The sequence below is a fragment of the Cupressus sempervirens genome, chromosome 3, assembly GCF_028749045.1.
Source record: "Cupressus sempervirens isolate cs-2001-9-10 chromosome 3, ASM2874904v1, whole genome shotgun sequence".
Lineage (NCBI taxonomy): Eukaryota > Viridiplantae > Streptophyta > Pinopsida > Cupressales > Cupressaceae > Cupressus > Cupressus sempervirens.
This window is the reverse complement of record NC_143120.1, coordinates 133,965,529-133,984,859: the sequence shown is the minus strand read 5'-3', so window position 1 is coordinate 133,984,859 and position 19,331 is coordinate 133,965,529.

The window sequence follows — 19,331 nt, the reverse complement described above, 5'->3', positions numbered from 1 at the left end:
TTGTCCACTGCATAAGCCAAGAACATCCTTACTGCTTCCATTTTGTCTACAGGTGCATATGTCTCCTCATAGTCTATGCCTTCTTGATGTGAGTATCCCTTACATACAACTCTAGCCTTGTTCCTCATGAGTTCACCTTTCTCATTCATCTTGTTTCCAAATACCCATTTGGTTCCTATCACGTTCTTATCTTTAGGTCTAGAAGCTAAATCCCATGTATCATTCTTCCCAATTTGATCTAATTCTTCCTTTATTTCTTGAATCCAATGACATATTTACATGGTTCATCTATGCTCTTAGGTTCAACATGATAAATCAAACATATTTCCTCATTAACTTATTTCTTGTCATTACACCTTTGTCTTTGCTTCTAATTATTTTCTCCAGAGGGTGATTCTTTGTCAAATTCCTATTAGGGGTAGGAGTTTACATTTCAACTCTTATCTCATCTCTAGGTTAAGATCTCTGTTGTCCTCTTTGCTTAATATTTAAAACATCATTCTAAAAATCATTTTTAGTCTCAAAGAAAACTTCTATATTTTGTCTAATAATTCCAAATTTTTCTTCTTCATCATCTAAATTATAATCTACCATCTTTTCCTTGGTTCCAATCTTTTCATCAATCCATACATTTGTGCATTCAACTATTGTCTTAGTTCTATAGTTAAAACATCTATATGCTTTGTTTTTAAATGAATAGCTAAGAAACATACCTTTATTACTTCTTGGATAAAACTTACCAATGTCATCATCTCTCTTAATGTAACATTTGTTCCCAAATATTCTAAAATATTTAATTGATAGTGAATGGCCAAACCATAATTTGTAAGGTGTCTTTCTTATACCTTTTTTGATCTGTACTTTGTTCAGAGTGTACACTGCTTCTATCCAAAATGTCTTCGAAACATCATTCTTAAACAACATCACTCTTGCTGCCTCTGCTACAAATTTATTTCTTCTTTTAGCAATCCCATTCTACTCAAGTGTTCTAGGTGAGGATAGCTATCTTTTGATTCCCTTCTCTTCACAAAATATGTTAAACTCTCCAGAGGTGAACTCTCTTACTCTATCTAATCTGAAACACTTTATCTTAACACCAAATTCATTCTCAACTCTATTCTTGAATATCTTAAACTTCTCAAAAGCTTTAGAGTTCACTTTGAGAAATGCTACCTACATCATTCTAGTGAAATCATCAACAAAAATCACAAAGTACCTCTCACCATAGAATCCAATTGTTCTTGAAGGTCCACTCAGATCTATGTCAATGATCTACAACTTCTCTATGGTAGTGAACTTCTTGCTAGGAAATGACACTTTCTTTTGTTTAGCCAAAATACATTCTTTTCAAACAACATTAGTAGGCTTTGTTATATTAGGCAAGTCTTTGACTGCAAATGTGATACTAATTTTTGCAATATTATCAAAGTTTATGTGAAAAAATCTTCTATGCCACAACCATGTATTGTCGACTTTAGCTACCAAACATGTCATTTCAGTAGGATTCAGCTTAAATACACTACCTTTGGATCTTTTACTTGTTCCAATCAGCTTACCATCTCTATCTTTGATAATGCAGGTCTTCTCAGTAAATTGCAATTGATAACCCTTGTCCACCAACTAACTAACACTCAACAAATTATGCTTCAATCCATCAAAAAAGTCAACATCATGAGTGTTAATTTTACGATCAATTGTATTGGATCTAATTCCTATTATATGATAGGTTACATTGTTACAAACTCTAACAATACCTCCATCATGATTCTTGAACTTGAAAAACTTGTTCATATCACCAATCATGTGATATGAACAACTATTGTCAATTATCCAATCATATTTCTTTTGCACATGACAAACTAGAGCTATTTCTTCTCTAATTTCTCTATCAAGATCATCTTCCTTGATAGTCACAAATCTCAATTCATCATCACTCTCACTTTGACCTCTCTCATTAGATTTTTCATCTTCATTAGCATAAAAACAATTTCTATCTCTTCTAGGCTTGAAATTTCCCTTATACTTTTTCTCTTTTAGGATATTTAGGGGGATAATACCAAATTCATCACAATTCCAACACTTAAAGATATTCTTACCATCTTTTTCTCTTCTCACAAGAAGGGCTATGTTGAAAACATATTGATGCAAGTATTATAAATATGTTATAATCATTGTTTTGTCACTGATGTCAAACCTACTACTTGCTGGTAAGACAATTGCTTATATGATTTATCATTTATTTGATTAATGAAGAGGATTTGATCAAAATGAGGTAACAATAGCAGCTACAGGAAAAGTTAAGTTATGATATGAAAATGAGTACAAGGATCAATTAAGAAAGTGATATTTGTTGGTCTTAGATGGTTTTGACATTTGAGTGTCAACACACTTAACCACTTCTTACATTGATGTCGAGTACACTATGTATGCTGAGCCACAATGTGTACCAAGTTAGATTTCTAATAGGTGTCCAGTGATCTTTAGGTGCTGAGCATTATATAAGTGCCGAGTGATATATAGGTGCCAAGTCACAGTTGATGCCAAGCAAGTCAGAATGCTTCATGTGCTAAGCAAGTTAGAACTATACATGTGTCGAGTATTAGATAAGTGCCAAGTGATATAAGTGCCGAGTCACAGTTGATGCCGAGCAAGTTAGAATGCTTTATGTGTCAAGTAAGCCAAAACTATACATGTGTCAAGCATTATATAAATGTTGAGTGATATATAGGTGTTGAGTCACAATTGATGTTGAGCAAGTTAGAATGCTTCATGTACCGAGTAAGCAAGAACTATACATGTGCCAAGTAAGACAAAATGTAATAGTTGCTGAGAAAACTAGGATAGTATATGTGCTGAGCACCAGTAGTCCAATATGTGTCAAGTAACATATAATCAACATATGAGTTTGTACCCTCACAAACTCAGATGTAAACCATTTTTGGAGTCAAAATAGAAGGATTGTAAAGGTGAACAAGGATAAGATTGAATCTTTTATATTTCCTATGCAATCAGTATGTAGCTAATCAAAAAAATGGAGAAGACATGCAACCAATGGAAAAATACAAGGAATGAGTGAAAACTTAAGATTCAATAAGGATCATAGATCCATACCTAACCCTAAGTCTTCACAATATTTATAAGGTAGACAAAACCCCCATTGTAAGTGTGGAAGAGAACAATGTCTGGGTAAAATATAGAAAAATTTAAATGTGAAGTGAGAAAGATTTAGAGGAACACAACATCAATTATACATCCAATTGATCATAACAAAGCAAGGGATATGAATAGATATCAGATCAAGCAAGGATCACATCAAAGAGAGCAGATCAAGTACCTAAATTCAATAATTAAAGATTGCATACTATCAAGTTTATTGTTCTAATACTTTCTTGCCATTGTATTAGATGTTGGAAATCCTATATTGATAGGTTAGATTAACAACTAAGTGGGAGAAACTTTGGAGAAGGTGATTGAAAATCCTATTGTATTAGGTGGGTTTAATAGCCTATTGTAAATCCTTTAATAGGGTGACACTTCATGTAAAGTGTTTGTAAATCCTCTAACCAGGTCACTATTGATACAGTGTAAAGCCTTTAACAGGGTAGACCATCAAAAGTGGTCAAACAATTATTACTACAGCCATTTTTGTGGGTATCATCCCCACCCTAGTTTTACCTTCTTATTCTTGGAGGGTTTCTAGGTTATTGAATTTGGGGTTATGTGTGTTTACTTGCATGTGTTTACTTTATGGTTATTTGATGTATTTACATGCATGCAATTTACTTTCAATTATTTGATTTAAAGGATTAGAAAAGGTTAAAAATGTGGTACTTTTGATTCAACCCCCTCTCAAAAGTACTCTTGCCATTTTGAACATTCTAACAATTGGTATCAGAGCTATGGTTCTCACAAGGAGAAGCCTAATAGCTTAGAGAAAAGGTTTGAAGATGGAAGTCTTCAAACTTGGGAAGATCATTAACAATCAAGTGATTGATGTGCATCTTACTCTACATAAACTGGAGGAAGCTAGAGAAGAATTGAGAAATTCCTTGAAAAGAAGGAAGGATATAGCCATAGCTGAAAATGACATACACTACAAGGAGATTGATACCACAGGAGTATTTTCAAATGGATATTCTAAGGAATTTGATGCAGTAATAGCATAATTGATGGAGAAAAACAAAACACAAGCTGAAGAAATTAGAATACTCAAGCTTGAACAAGAGTCACAAGCCATAATGCTTTGTGAAGTGACTAAACAAAAGAAGATAGCCATTAAAGACAAGGCCATGATAGAAGATGACAAGAGAAATCTTACCAATAGACTAGAGGAGAAGATAATTAAGTTTGAAAGGATCTCAAACATGCAGCTGGACACCTTAAGTCAGATGATGAATGCTCATCATGAGCTAAACATGAAGGATATTGAGATTTCCACATTGAAGATACAAAATGATTAATTTCAGAATGAATTGAAAAGAAAGGAGATAGCTAAAAGCTTCAACAAACCCAATGAGGCTATCAAGTACTTTGAACAACTATTGAAATCACCAAGGGCTAGTAATGATACTTCAGGACTTGGTTACTCTAGCATTGAACAAGGAGAAACATCCAAGACTATAGAAGAAAGGAGTAACAAAGGTAGGAAAACTAAACCTTCTTGTCATTCATGTGGTAAAAAGGGGCATACCTCTAATGTTTCTAGGAGAAAGAATGGTCATTAGCATGATAAACCTAAGAAAGCAAGCTTTTGTCACAAGTGTAAAAAGAAAGGACATCAAACACATGAATGCAGAACCAAGACCATGAGGATACCAAGATTTGAAGGTCACTGCTACAACTGAAAAAATATCAACATAGAGCATTTGAATGTAGATCAAAGCCTATGTGGACATCAAATCAGCCTGCAAGAGGAAGCAACCATGGTCATCACTACAATTGGGATTACAACACCAGGTATAGCTATCACTATTGTTAAAAGTATGGACACATTCCCAAAAATTGTATAAGGACACATTTTAAAGGGAATTATAGTAGATGGTTAAGTCAAACTACATGTTTTAGTTGCTTGAAAACTAGTCATATTAGCAGGAATTGCCCAACAAAGTCAAAAGCACCCAAGAAAAAATTCAACAAAGGAAAAGAGAAGGTTATTGTCAAACAAATAAGAGGGAAAGTGAACAAGACTTGGAAAAAGAAAGATGAGTGCAACACATCAAATGGAGAGATCACTTTACCCAAGAGGTCAAGTGATCACACTTCATCCAACTAAGTGAAAGAAAGATGTATGGGATTGATATACAAAGCTATATCATACAACAATCCCAAAGAACAAAGGAATACTGCAAAGAAGAAATTAGCATGAGAAAAGATGCCAAGTCAAAATTTTGAAGAAGCTACCAAGTTACCCTTGAATGTTGAGTAAAGCTACAATGGATGCCGAGTTGATAGTTCAAGCCAAGTAAAATAGAAATCTAGTGGAAGTTGAGTAAATGAAATACAATGGGAGCCAAGTCATGGTGAATCCTTCAAGTGTCGAGTTTACAGCTGTATACACAAAGTATTTAATGCTAGGTTTTGATAGGTATAAGGCCAAATTTTGATCATTTTCACACCATTCAAATGTAGAGAAAAGACAAGAGAAGAGAAAAAATGATCATACAACAACTTTGAAACAATTTGCATCAATCTCAATAGCAATTTAGCTACATTTCAATGATTTAAGGTATTTATCAAGTGTCAAGCTACACAGAGTTAAATTTTTAAATATATTTAACCCCTAGTTTAGTAAAATGGCTTCTAGTTCAAGAAACCCCAAAGGAAAGGAGGGTCATGAGGATTAGTTAGTGAGTAATGAGGTGAAGCAACTTGAATTTAGGTCAATCCTAGAAGTTACCTATAGAAACGACCCAACCGATGCATTGTCCATCATTCCCCCTAAGGTTGTCATGGTGCAAGATGTGAGAAAATGTTATAATTACAAGAAAGGTGTAGTAGGTGATCTAGAAATATTCCAAGCTTATGAAAAACTATGTGAAAACAAAATTCTAAAGAAAAAATTCTAGATTGTTGACAGAAAGGATTTGACTAATGCCCTAGTTTACCCTACAAGATTCAAAACTGAATGGATACAAATTTTTTTGAGTAGAATTCACAATGGATTTTTATGGCTAGAAATAGGATTAGTAAAGATCACAAAAACGATAGTGCATAGGGTTATAGGTTTTCCAACCCTAGATTGGCCTAAGACCCTGTGCAGTGATTCCAAGGAAATTATTGAAAGGAATATTGGAGCTAAATGGAATAAGAGGGGTATGACTATTGATACTATTACCAATCCTCTTCTAGATTTTGTTGTGAGAATGATATCTCATAAATTCTATCAATCTAGTAGATTGAACAGTGTGCCATTCATAGCTATTGATGTAGCATACAAACTGGTAAAAAAAGACCACACATATGATCTATCAGAACTTATGTTTCAGCAAATTAGTGAAAACCTAGGAGCAATAAGGAGATCAAAATGTGCTCAATGTAAATTTGGTTTAGTTCTTATGTGTATATATTTTTATGTTATGGAAGAGTTTCCTTCTATAGGAAAGGTGAATTGGAACTCTAAAAAAACTACAATTACACAAATCAATGAGTTCATTGATCAAATGGGTGACAATTTTGAGGTACAAATGACAAGTTACTTTGAAGATTTTAAGAAGTGCATGAAGCAGAGAATGAGAATACCAGTTTCATTGGTAGAACAACATGTCAATAACATATGCTTCTTGGTTGACATTGACAACACCTAAATCTAGGCAACAATACCAAGAGTAAGATGGCTAAGGCCATTTGGATATAAGCTTGATATAGATGAAGCCTCAGCAACAATCACAACATTTCTTGTAGAAGAGATAGACAAGAAGGTTCCTCACTTTGGAACATATGATGTTGTCAAATCAAAGGTTGAAACTAAGTTAAAGACAACCATTTTTATCAAGAAGAAAGATAAACTAGTAAAGAAGATAAAGAAGAAATTTGGAGCAAGCATTGAAGGAGAAGTAGGTGAAGAAGAAGAAGAAGAAGAAGTAGTAGAAGGAGAAATTGAAGAAGAAGAAGAGCAAGGGAAAGATCTAATAGAGTTGACCTAGGGTTTAGGAGAAGACAAGGAGGAAGGTGCCAAGGAAGAAGAAGCTGAGGAAGCACCTACACCTATTGAGAAAAAGAAGAGAAAGGAAAAAACATAGCCTCCAACTCAAAAGGCCAAAGAGGCAATTAAAAAGAAGAAGAAAGCTCATGAATAGCCTACTAAAGAGCCAAATAAAAGAAGAAATTATGTGGCACAACCAGATATTGATGATGAAGAAAGAACAAAATCAGAGGACCACAACCAATTTAGAGTGGTAAGTCATCCTCCAAAGTTTGCAATTGATAAACTTTGTGAAAAAGTTAAGAATGTAGATTTAAATGATTTAAAGAGTCTTGATTTTAATAAGCTCAGTAGGGAAGTTAAAAATGAAGTAGAGGAATTTGTGTATGCCATGATGGAAAAATTTAAAAACACACCTCTAGAACTTGACAATACCATGCCCAAGGAACTGTACGAGATAGTTGAGAATAAATGACATTATTTTCTAAAAATGGAAAGGGAGATCAAAGAATCTACCCTAGCTCAAGTAAATCCTAACATGAAAAAGAGTTAAATAAGAAAGTAAAATAGGAAAAATGGTGGCAAATTTGCACCTAAGTATAGAGCCTTCAACATCCTTCAAAAAAAGATTGAGGATGTGGTAAACAAATCCACACAATTGTGGAAAATAATTGATAAGATAACTGATAAAAAAGAAGAGGAAACAAATAAGGTAGAAACCAATGCCAAGGAAAATATAGAGGAAAAGAGAACATAAGAGAAAAAAGGAGAGGAAGAGAAGCAAGAGAAAGAGAAAGAAGCCACAACAAGAACAGATGAAGAAAAGAAGAAAGAGGAGGAAGGTAAGAAAGATGAGGAGGATAAAGAAAAAGGTGAGGAGGAAGAAACAAAAAAGGAAGAAACTATGGCAATAGCTTAACAATAGCAAGAAGAGGAATAAAGTGTGCAAGACACACACATGCCACCTCCTAGCCCTCCTCATACAACCATCGCACCTATAGACACAATAATTATTAAGGATGTTCTTGACAATTTAGCTTAGAACATCAATCCCCTAACTGCAGAGGATCTCTCCAAGATCCTTCACCAATCCACTCTATAGGCATAGTTATGCACAAGCCCTATATTGGTGAGTGTAGATGAACTACAAAAGGAAGTAGGAGAACCACAAAGAGAAAAGGTGAAACCAAAGGAACCACCTTTCGCCTACATAGCTACTAGGACTAGAATTTTGATGCTTCCACCACCTCCAGTAGTAGGTGAAAACACACATAAGCCAAGCATAGAAGAAGGGAAATCATATGAGAAGGAGGATACATCAAAAGAAAAGGAGCAAGGCACCATACAAACATTGGTAGAACTACCAAAGACTTACACTCCTACAAAGACCCTTCACAAGCTGAACACTGAAGTCACACCTTTTCAAATCTCAACTCCAGGCTTGAGTTCAACTAGAGTGGAAAGGTTACTTCACTATGGAGACCTTGAATTAGATGAAGATATTGTAATACCTTCCTATGAATCCAAGACCATCACAATGACACAAATCAATGAAATACAAAATGCATTAGATAGAAGGATGAGGCAAGAAATAATCAAGAAAGAGTTCAAACACAAGCAAGCACTACATGAGATTAAGGACATCTTTATGGATGCCTTTAGCTTGTAGTCAGCAGATGAAGCAAAACCCATAAAGAGCAACTATCAGATATAGTTGACCAGGTGACCAATGAAGACCAAGATACTAATGTTAAACTCATGGAATGGTCAGAAAGAAAATTTTAGGGGAAGGTAAATGAAAAGATACCAAGTGGTATAACACTTGAACAGGTTGAGTTGGCCAAGAAAATAGACAAGGTCAAAGTTGTACTTGAGAACATTTTCTCATTATAGAGAAAGCTGTGTGATTTTTCCAACTTCACACATTAAAAAAGTCAAAGAATAATGAGCTTGGAAAGAAATTTAAAACTTTCTAGCATGCAACTGCCAAAGAATCCAGCTCAAAGTGAGAAACATTTTGCACAATCGCTTCACACTCAAAGGAAGTTAGCTGTACTCACAACAAAGGAAGCCAATATAAAGGCTAAATTGATGCAAATTCAATCCTTTATCACCCCACATTTGGAAGTCCTCCATAAGGAGCAAGTATATGTAGAAATAGTTCTAAAGAAAGATCCTAATCTTTCTACACTTGATGGACTTGTATACCTTTTTGCAAAGATTGCCATCCAGGACAAGTCACTTGACATTGCTTTGGAGAATTGGGATGCAGCTCTAAAAATAATAATGGAGGTGAATAGTAAATTTTTGGCTAAGTATGGTATTACTCCTTAGAACCCTTTGACATTAGTGTCAAAAAAGGGGGAGATATATGTTTTAGGGAGATATAAGGGAGGTATAAATTTTGATTACATTCTTTCATTCATTTTAAGAATTAAAAAGAGGGAAAGTTTGTAGATAGCCAAAAGGGGGAGATAAGTAATAAGACAAAAAGGGGGAGATACAATTTTTTTGGCAATAATATGGAAGATAGCTCTATTCCATATAAGTTCTGATACAAAACGTAGGAATTCCATAGCTCTGATAGATCATATACAAAACATAGGTACAAAATATAGGAACAGGGCAAAAGAAAAAAGAGTATCAGGTACATTGAACAATTCAACATAAAATTTTGATTGCAAGCATGTCAAGGCACAATCAGCTCATGAGGGGGAGTTATAAGGTATTTTGAACAAATTTTGAAATTTTGTGGATAAGGTACTCATAAGGCTAGATTAATAATGCATAGTTAAGTGTTTTTGATACTCATGTCAAAGGGGGAGATTGTTGGTCTTAGATGGTTTTGATATTTGAGTGTCAACACACTTCCACTTCTTACATTAATGTTGAGTACACTATGTATGCTGGGCCATAGTGTGTGCCGAGTTAGATTTCCAACAAGTGCCAAGCATTATATAAGTGTTGAGTGATATATAGGTGCCAAGTCACAGTTGATGTTCAGCAAGTTAGAATGCTTCATATGCTGAGTAAGCCAAAACTATACATGTACTGAGCATTATATAAGTGCTGAGTGATATACAGGTACCGAGTCACAGTTGATGCCGAGAAAGTCAGAATGCTTCATGTGCCGAGTAAGCTAGAACTATACATGTGCCAAGTATTATATAAGTGTCGAGTGATATATAGGTGTCAAGTCACAGTTGATGCCGAGCAAGTCAAAATACCTCATGTGCTGACTAAGCTAGAACTATACATGTGCCAAGCAAGACAAAATGTAACAAGTGGTAAGAAAACTAGAATAGTATATGTGTCGAGTACCAGTAGTCCAGTATGTGCTAAGTAACACAAGATCTGCATATGTGTTTGTGCCCTTACAAACTCAGATGTAAACCATTTTTGGAGTCAACATAGAAGGATTTTGAAATTGAAAAAGGATAAGATCGAATCTTTTATATTTCCTATGCAATCAACATGCAGCCAATCAAAAAAATGGAGAAGGCATGCAACCAATGGAAAAATACAAGGAATGAGCAAGAACTTAAGATTCAATATAGATTGTAGATACATATCTAACCCTAAGTCTTCACAATATTTATAAGGCAGACAAAAACCCCATTGTAAGTGTGGAAGAGAACAATGTATAGGTAAAATATAGAAAAATTTCAATGTGAAGTGAGAAATACTTAGAGGAATAGAGCAATAATTATACATCTAATTGATTAGAAAAAAGGAAGGGATACGAACATATATCAAATCAAGCAAGGGTCACATTAGAGAGAGCAAATTAAATACCTAAATTCAGCATTTAAAGATTGCATACTATCAAGTTTATTGTTCTAATACTTTCTTGCCATTGTATTAAATGTTGGAAATCCTATATTGATAGGTTAGCTTAACAGCTAGGTGGGAGAACCTTTATAGAAGGCAATTGAAAATCCTATTGTATTAGATGGGTTTAATAGCCTATTGTAAATTCTTTAATAGGGTGACACTTCATGTAAAGTGTTTTTAAATCCTCTAACCAGATCACTATTGATATAGTGTAAAGCCTTTAATAGGGTAGGCCTTTCACAGGGCAGACCATTATAAGTGGTCAAATAATTATTATTGCAGTGATTTTTTTGGGTATCATCCCCACCCCAATTTTATCTTCTTATTCCTAGAGGGTTTCTAGGTTACCGAATTTGGTATTATGTGTGTTTACTTGCATGTGTTTACTTTATGGTTTTTTGATGTATTTACATGCATGTAATTTACTTTTAGTTATTTGATTTAAAGGATTAGAAAAGGTTAAAAGTGTGGTACTTCTAATTCATCCTCCCCTCTTAGAAGTACTCTTCCCATTTTGAATATTCCAACAATATTATAGTGCATCGATAATCTACTTAAGGTTACAAAGGTTGGTTACATTGATTAAGTTCATAAGAACAAGCTAAATGAAGTTTTTTTCCAAGCTTATCATTCAACATAGTAAGTGCCGATAAAAGTTAGTGCAAACCAAGAAGAAAATTAGTTGGAGCTGAGAAAAGTTAATTTCAGTGTAAGTTAAGTGATACAGTGTAAGATGAGAAAAGTTTACCTGATGTCAAGTATTGATAAACTTTAGTTCATGCCAAGTGATTTGATAAAGGATGTTGAGCAACATAGTATGTATCGAGCATCATAAGCTAGTTAATGTTGAGTGTCAACATTATGAGAAAGATTGAGAATTTGATGAATCTGAGCTAACAAGTTTAATATCTTGGATTGTGTGGACTATGTGGAAGATAAGATTGATGACCTAGTGGGACATAATTCATGATGAACTATTTTTAGGTAAATTCAAAGAGGATTGAAGGAGAAGTTTCTAGAAGGGAATGAAATGAAATAATGGGTAGATTCATTGAATCCTACCTAATCTGACCTAACCCTTAAATGGACAATGGAGGATGAATGATAAAAGATCTTAATTCTCTATTTATAGAGATGGTTAGTCAGAAGAAAAGGTTTTCATGTGGGAGAACCTAAGGAAGATAAGGAGTCTAGGGTATTTCTTCATTCAGTGACCTAAGAGAAGAGGCTACATTGGTAAGTAAAGAAAGAAAGCTTAAGGGTATAGATGCTTGAAAGGTGAACAAGCTATTAGATCCAAAGTGTGTGAAAGCCAAAAAAAATAGAGGATTGAAATAGAGATATGTAATATGCAAGTGTGTTTTAAGTTGTTATCAGATCAAGCATTACTGTTACTTTCTAATCATTGTTTTAGTCTAGGGTAAATCCCTTGGATTAGGTTGACCTAATAGTCATTTGTAAATTTTTTAACTAGGTGACATTCAAAGTGAATGATCTAAAGTTCTCTAATAAGGCTCAATCCTAATAGGGTGATTGAAATCCTTTAACTAGGTCACATTTCACAATGTGCATTGTAACCTTTAATAGGTTTGGCCTTTCATAGGGCATCACTTCAGAAGAGTGGGAATGAGTAGCATGTTACTGATGGTTTTTCCCAAATTGGGTTTACACATTAAATCATTCTATCAAATGTGTTATTGAATTGATTATGTTTCACATTTACATTTTTGCAAAGTTTATTTGATAGTAACCTACAAGTTTAAATGATTGCATAATCTAATTGATGCATGCATGATGAAATTTTTTTATGGATATGGGTTCACTAAGCTGTGAAAAGTTTTAATTATACATCTAGATTTTGGATAACTAATTCAACCCCCCTCCCAATTATTCTTAAGAATTCCAATAGGATATACCTTCCTCAATCTTCTTATCCTAATTAGATATACTACTAGTAGTAAGATTACTACACATTCTTGTACTGCTTGTCAAATTAGGTCAAATTTTTAGTTAATTGAAAGTTGTTTTGACTCTAGCTAGATCTCCAAACTATCTCAAATCTACTTTACAACTTCTAATCTTCCAAGCAACATTTCCTTGGTAAAATCCTTAGTGTAGGGTATCAATAGCTGAATTATCTAAGGTACTTGCTTGAATGGTAGTGTCAAACTTTTCAAGATCTTCCATACTACCTCATCTTCTTCTTTGGTTCCACCATGAGATTGAATTATTATTGTATACACTAATCTAATGTGCTAGAAATACTAATCTAATGAAAGCATTTACACATTAAACTAACATAACATATAAGAAAGACAAAGAGAAGACAAACTCAAATGAGAATGTGAGCCATGGATAGGCTCTCTCAATGAGATTTGTTTTCTTGTTTTTGAGATGTGTCTATGTGTAGATTGGGGATGTATGCTCGAATGCTCAAAGTTTCTTCAATGGTGGAGATGGATAATAGCAAATTGGTAGCTTTGTGAGCTCTCAATTTGGCATTATAAGGGTATGGGTATGGCTTTTGGCTCTCAAAAGGGCATGGTAACTTTAGCTCAAAGATTGTTGATGAAATGGCTTGGGATGGGATTCAATTTATAGGCCAAGGGGTAGAGGGATGGAGGGATTAGATGCAAGGATGGGGAGATGGTTAAGGAGGGCTAAGATGCACTCAAAGGGGAGCACATGGATTGTGCTTGTTTAGCACCAATGGGAAGGTGACACTTGTCACAAGGAGGATGAGTGTGAGAGGGTAGGGTAAAGGGTTGGTTAAAGGCATGATGAGTGGGGTTGAGTATGTAAGAGAGATGTAAGAGGAATGAGTGTGGAAGAGGGAAGAGTGTGGAAGATGGATGTAAGAGTCATGAGTGGGCTTGTAAGAGTCTTTTATGGTTTGTAAGAGCACTCATGACTTGGTTGTTGGGATTTTTGAGGGGAGACTTTGATTTGGTTTAGGAAAGTCTTAAACTTATTTAGGGAATGTGACAACATTAGGGAGTGGATTAGGCTTGGGTTTAGGATTAGATTAGGGATGTTAGAGATGTGCAAGTGGATGAAATTAATGAGGGTGGGTGAGTTAGTGGCTAAGCTTGGTTAGTATGGGTGGATGGGGTGGATTAGGCTAAATGGAGGATTAGAGATAGGTTAGGGGTTTTTAGATTTGAATATTTTATTTATCAAATAGATTTATTTAATAAATGAGGATTTTTGGAATTATATAGAAGAATAGGATTTAATTGATAAATAATAGGTTATTTGATTTATCAATTAGGACTATAGATGATTAATTAAATTAATCAACTAGGGATGGAAAAGGATTAATTAAATAAAAATTTAATTAATGATGCCTTTACAGATAACTAAATAGGATTACTAAAGTGGTGTAATCAAATTTAGGTGTCTACATTTTGCCCTTCTTTGACATAGTGTTGAGACAACACTATTTCAAAGAAGTTTGAATGAAGACGACATGAGGAAGATGTTTTAGCAATGAGGTTGCCCTAGTCTCGAATAAGAAGAGGAGATAGACTTAGATGATGCCCCCTCAAGAAGGCAGCGAGGAGAGAAATGAGGCTTGACGACTTCTTGGAAAGTACAAGAAATTGAGATGAGCTAAGACACAGGTTGGCAAAGAGAAGGGGTTGAATTAGCTCAAACTCTCACTACGGGAGAATGATAAAGGGAAATCAAAGGCAAAAAAGTAAAGCAAGCTTAAGACTTTCAAGGATTGGGGGGGGAGATGGAGTTGCAGAGCGCTATAAAAGGAATCTATGGTAGGGAGATGGATGATAGAATGATAAAGCTGATGCAATAGGATTTCAAAGAGTCAGATTGGCGGAAGATGGGTTTCGGAGATCCCTAGGACTAGGATTGTTGATCTCCAAAGATGAGGCTTGGTGGATTGATTTGATTGGTGGATCCCTAAGAATAGGATTGTGGATCCCTAAAGCTAAGTGTGAGGAGTGATCCAAAGAGATACTAATGTATATGCTGGGGTAGGTGCTAGATATGGATGGGGGATAATGGAGATGAAGGGAATCCATTGAAGCTTTTTGAGCGGGGGGATACTTCAAAGAGAAGTACCACCATGTAGTTGAGCACTAGATTTGCTATAAGACTGTTGGTTAATTGCCAAGGTTACCAATAACATCAAGGCCTTTTCACCAACCGTCCAAAGGACTGACAAACTGACTCGAAACAAACACGCAAGGATTGCCCCAGTATCACACATGAATCCCAGAGGAAGTAGCATGGAAACGACACTAGGTAACCCACAAGCAGAAAAAGAAAACAAGAAAAAGACCTGATCAAGACCTTATGCTCTAATTGCCCCATCCGTAGCATACCATGATATGGAAGATCGTGGCAACCTTGAGGAGGGAACAAGGAGATTGCTTGGAAAAGATACTTCAAGACCCAAAAGGGAAGATTCCAAATCAAAATAAAGTGAAAATCCAAAAGAGAACCGTTTGCCAACGAGATGGGTAGGATGAGGTACTAACGGACCAAGATCAGACATTAGGATCTATTGGAGAGCACCTAAGCTGGTGGATAGGGATGAGTGGTGCATCTGGTAAGCTGAACTAAGAAGGATAACACTTTGGTGACATGAGATCTAGCTAAAGGATGCATTGGAATAGCTAACCAAGGTGTGCGATGTGTGCAAGATGTTGACCAAGGATGAACTAACATGAAAGTTGGATAGATACAATGATACTAAGCTAAAGAGGATGTACAAGCTGACGGACCAAGATATGTTACAAATGTACAAGTTTGTTCATGTTTTGTTTTTTGTGAGATGGAAATGTTTCTGAAGGATGGGATGTCTATAATAGTTGATAGGTGGATAGGTAGATGGTTTGTGAAAAGCTTAAGTGAAAATGGGGTTTTGTGTGTACACGTGATAGGATACAAGCTAGGATACAAGATTATTTACAAGCTAGAATATGGTACAAGCTTTGGACAAGATTTGGATATAAAAGGTATGGTACAAGATTTACAAGGTATAATACAAGCTTTGGTACAAGTTTTTACAAGCTTAGGTACAAGATTTTACAAGCTGTACAGGAGGTATTTACAAGCTTCATCAGATTTTGGATATTTGGTTGGAACACCAAGGGAACAAGCAGGTGTTTTATGGGATGGTGAATGGATGGATGAGGGATAGGATAGTGATAGATAATGGATTAGTCTTTAGTACACAAGGTGCCTGAATTACTAGGTTTTCACCAAGGTACCTATCCAAGGCACTTGAATTGCCAAGTTTTCACCATTGGACGCTTATTTCTCTTTACTATTTCTTTGTATTTTTCAAAAGCTGGGTATACCAAGGATCTTCAAGCATAGAACTTCTTGAGATGAATGATGTTAGTAGGATCATTCAAGAGTTCTCCTTTCGGTGTAAATAGCTGATAGGCTCTAGAGCCAAAGGAAGCAGTGACAACATAAGGACCAAGCCATGTAGGTTCAAACTTGCCTTTCTTTTCTCACTCTGCTTGGACTTTCATGTTTTCTTTGAGGACCATGTCACCTGGCTGAAAGTGTCGTGGAAGCACCTTCTTGTTGAAATTATTTTTGAGATGAGTTTGATAGACTATGAGATTATCATAGGCTTGTTGTCGCTTCTCATCTAAGAGATCTAGCTGGGTGAGTCGAGCTACTCTATATCCTTCATCTGATATTTGCCCTCGCAAAGATATGCGTAGTGAGGGAAGTTCAACTTCTATAGGTAATACCGCTTCGGCACCATAGACTAGGGAGTATGGAGTTGTGCCTGTGGATGTACGGAAGGAAGTTCGATAGGCCCATAGAGCTGGATTTATTTGAAGGTACCAATCACAGTCGGAATCATTGACAACTTTCTTTAGGATTTTGAGGAGGGTTGTATTAGTTGCCTTTGCCTGGCCATTACCTTGTGGGAAATATGGGCTAGAAAAGCGATGATGGATGCGGAGGGAAATGCATAATTCTTCCATGTTGAGATTTTCAAAGTTACCTTCGTGGTCAGTGAAGATGGTGGATGGGATGCCGAAGCGACAAACAATGTGGTACAAGATGAACTTGGAGACCTGAACTCCTATAGCTGAGACTAGGGGGACTGCTTCCACCCATTTAGTGAAATAGTCTGTAGCTGTTATTATCCATTTATGTCCATCAGATGAGAGAGGTGTGATAGTTCCAACTAGATCAAGGCCCCAACAAGCGAAAGGCCAAGGTGGTGCAATAAGCTGTAGATCTTGTGCTGGAGCGTGCACAAGATTTTCATGCTACTGACATGGGAGACACTTTCTAACAAAGTTACAGGAGTCTTCTTCAATGGTAGGCCAATAGTAGGCTGCTCTAAGGATTTGTCATGCTAGGACAATACCACTCGTGTGGGCATCGCAAAGTCCAAAATGTACTTCTTTTAATGCCACCGTGGCCTCATTTTCATCTAAACATCGAGAGAGAGTATCGTGATAACCCCGACGATATAGGGTATTGGCGATGATAACATAGCGGGATGATTTTTGGATGAGGTTTTGGCGTTGGGTACGTGTGAGGTGAGGGGATATGATACCATCGTTAAGGTAAGCATGAATTTCATGGTACCAAGGGGATTGGGGACCAACCAAGATAAAAACACGACTTGAATCCTCATTCGCATAGGCGGGTGTGAGGAGCTGCTCCACTAAAAACTCATACTGTGTAGCTGCTTGGGGAATTTCCAAGAGCGAGCCGATAGTGGCCATGGCATCTGCTGCCTTGTTCTGCATTTGAGGCACTTGTGTAAACTGAAGCTTTGTAAAATGTTGGGTCAGTTCATCAACTAGCTCTTTGTAGGGTAATAGCTTTTCATCTTTGGTTTGATATTCATTTAAGACTTATTTGATGATGAGCTGGGAATTGCCAAAAATTTCTAACTCAGTGATATTCCATTCTGCAGCTATCTTTAACCCTACTACAAGAGCTTCATATTCTGCTATATTGTTGGTGCTGGGGAATTGTAGCTTGAAGGCTTTTGGAATATAATCTCCTTGAGGTGTAACTAATAATATTCCTGCCCCTGATCCATGAGATGTGTATGAGCCATCAAAATAAAGCTTCCATGGGGGTTGTTCTTCAATTAGGCAGATATGCTCATCTGGAAATTCTGTGAGCAAAGGATATGCATCTACTAGAGGTACATCAGCTAGGTGATCTGTTATAGCTTGCCCTTTGATTGCCTTTCTATCCACATACTGGATGTCAAATTCGCTAAGGAGCATAACCCATTTGGCCAAAGGGCCTGTAAGTGCTGTTCTGGAGAGCATATACTTGAGAGGGTCAATCTTGGAGACTAGTTGGATGGTATGACTTAGCATGTAGTGGCGAAGCTTTTGAGTTGAGAAAACAACTGCCAAACAAGCTTTTTCCATAGGAGTGTAATTGAGTTCATAACCAACTAGGGTTCTACTGATATAGTAGATGGCTCTCTCTCTGCTATAATCATCATGTTGTGGTAGAAGTGCCCCTAGAGTAGTAGGTGTTGCTGATATATACAAGATCAAGGGACGACCAGGAACTGGTGGAACCAAGATAGGGGGATTGGTGAGATACTTCTTGAGCTGATCAAAGCTGCACTGACATAAAGGATCCCACTTGAAGTTCTCATCCTTCTTTAGTAAATGTGAAAATGGTGTACACTTATCTGCAAGCTAGGAGATGAAGCGCCGAATGAATTGAAGCTTTCCCTGAAGAGAGCGAAGCTGTCGCAGTGTCTGGGGAGGAGGCATGTCTAAGATAGCCTTGACCTTTTTGGGGTCGATCTTTGTACCTCGCTTAGAAACTATGAAGCCTAGAAGCTTGCCAGATGTGACCCCAAAGACACATTTCTTGGGATTTAACATGAGATTATATTGGGCTAACCTATCAAAGACTTTCTCTAGGTCAATGAGATGATCCACGAAGGTGTGAGATTTGACTAGGATATCATCCACATAATCCTCCAAAATGCTATGGATAAGATCATGGAAAATGGCTGTCATAGCTCTTTGATAGGTAGCCCCAGCATTCTTTAGGCCAAAAGGCATCATGGTGTAGCAAAAGGTTCCCCAAGGGTTAGTGAATGTTGTCTTATGTTGATCCTCTTCTACAATCTTGATCTGATTATACTCGGAAAATCCATCCATAAGGGACAGAATTTCATGTCCAGCTGTAAGATCTACAATCATATCTATGTTGGGCAAGGGAAAATCATCCTTTGGACAAGCTTTGTTAAGATCTCTAAAATCATTGCAGATTCTGATGTCATCGGAAGGCTTAGTGACAGGGACCATGTTGGAGATCCACTCTGAGTAGTCGATAGGTCAGATAACCTTAGCAGCTAACATTCTTT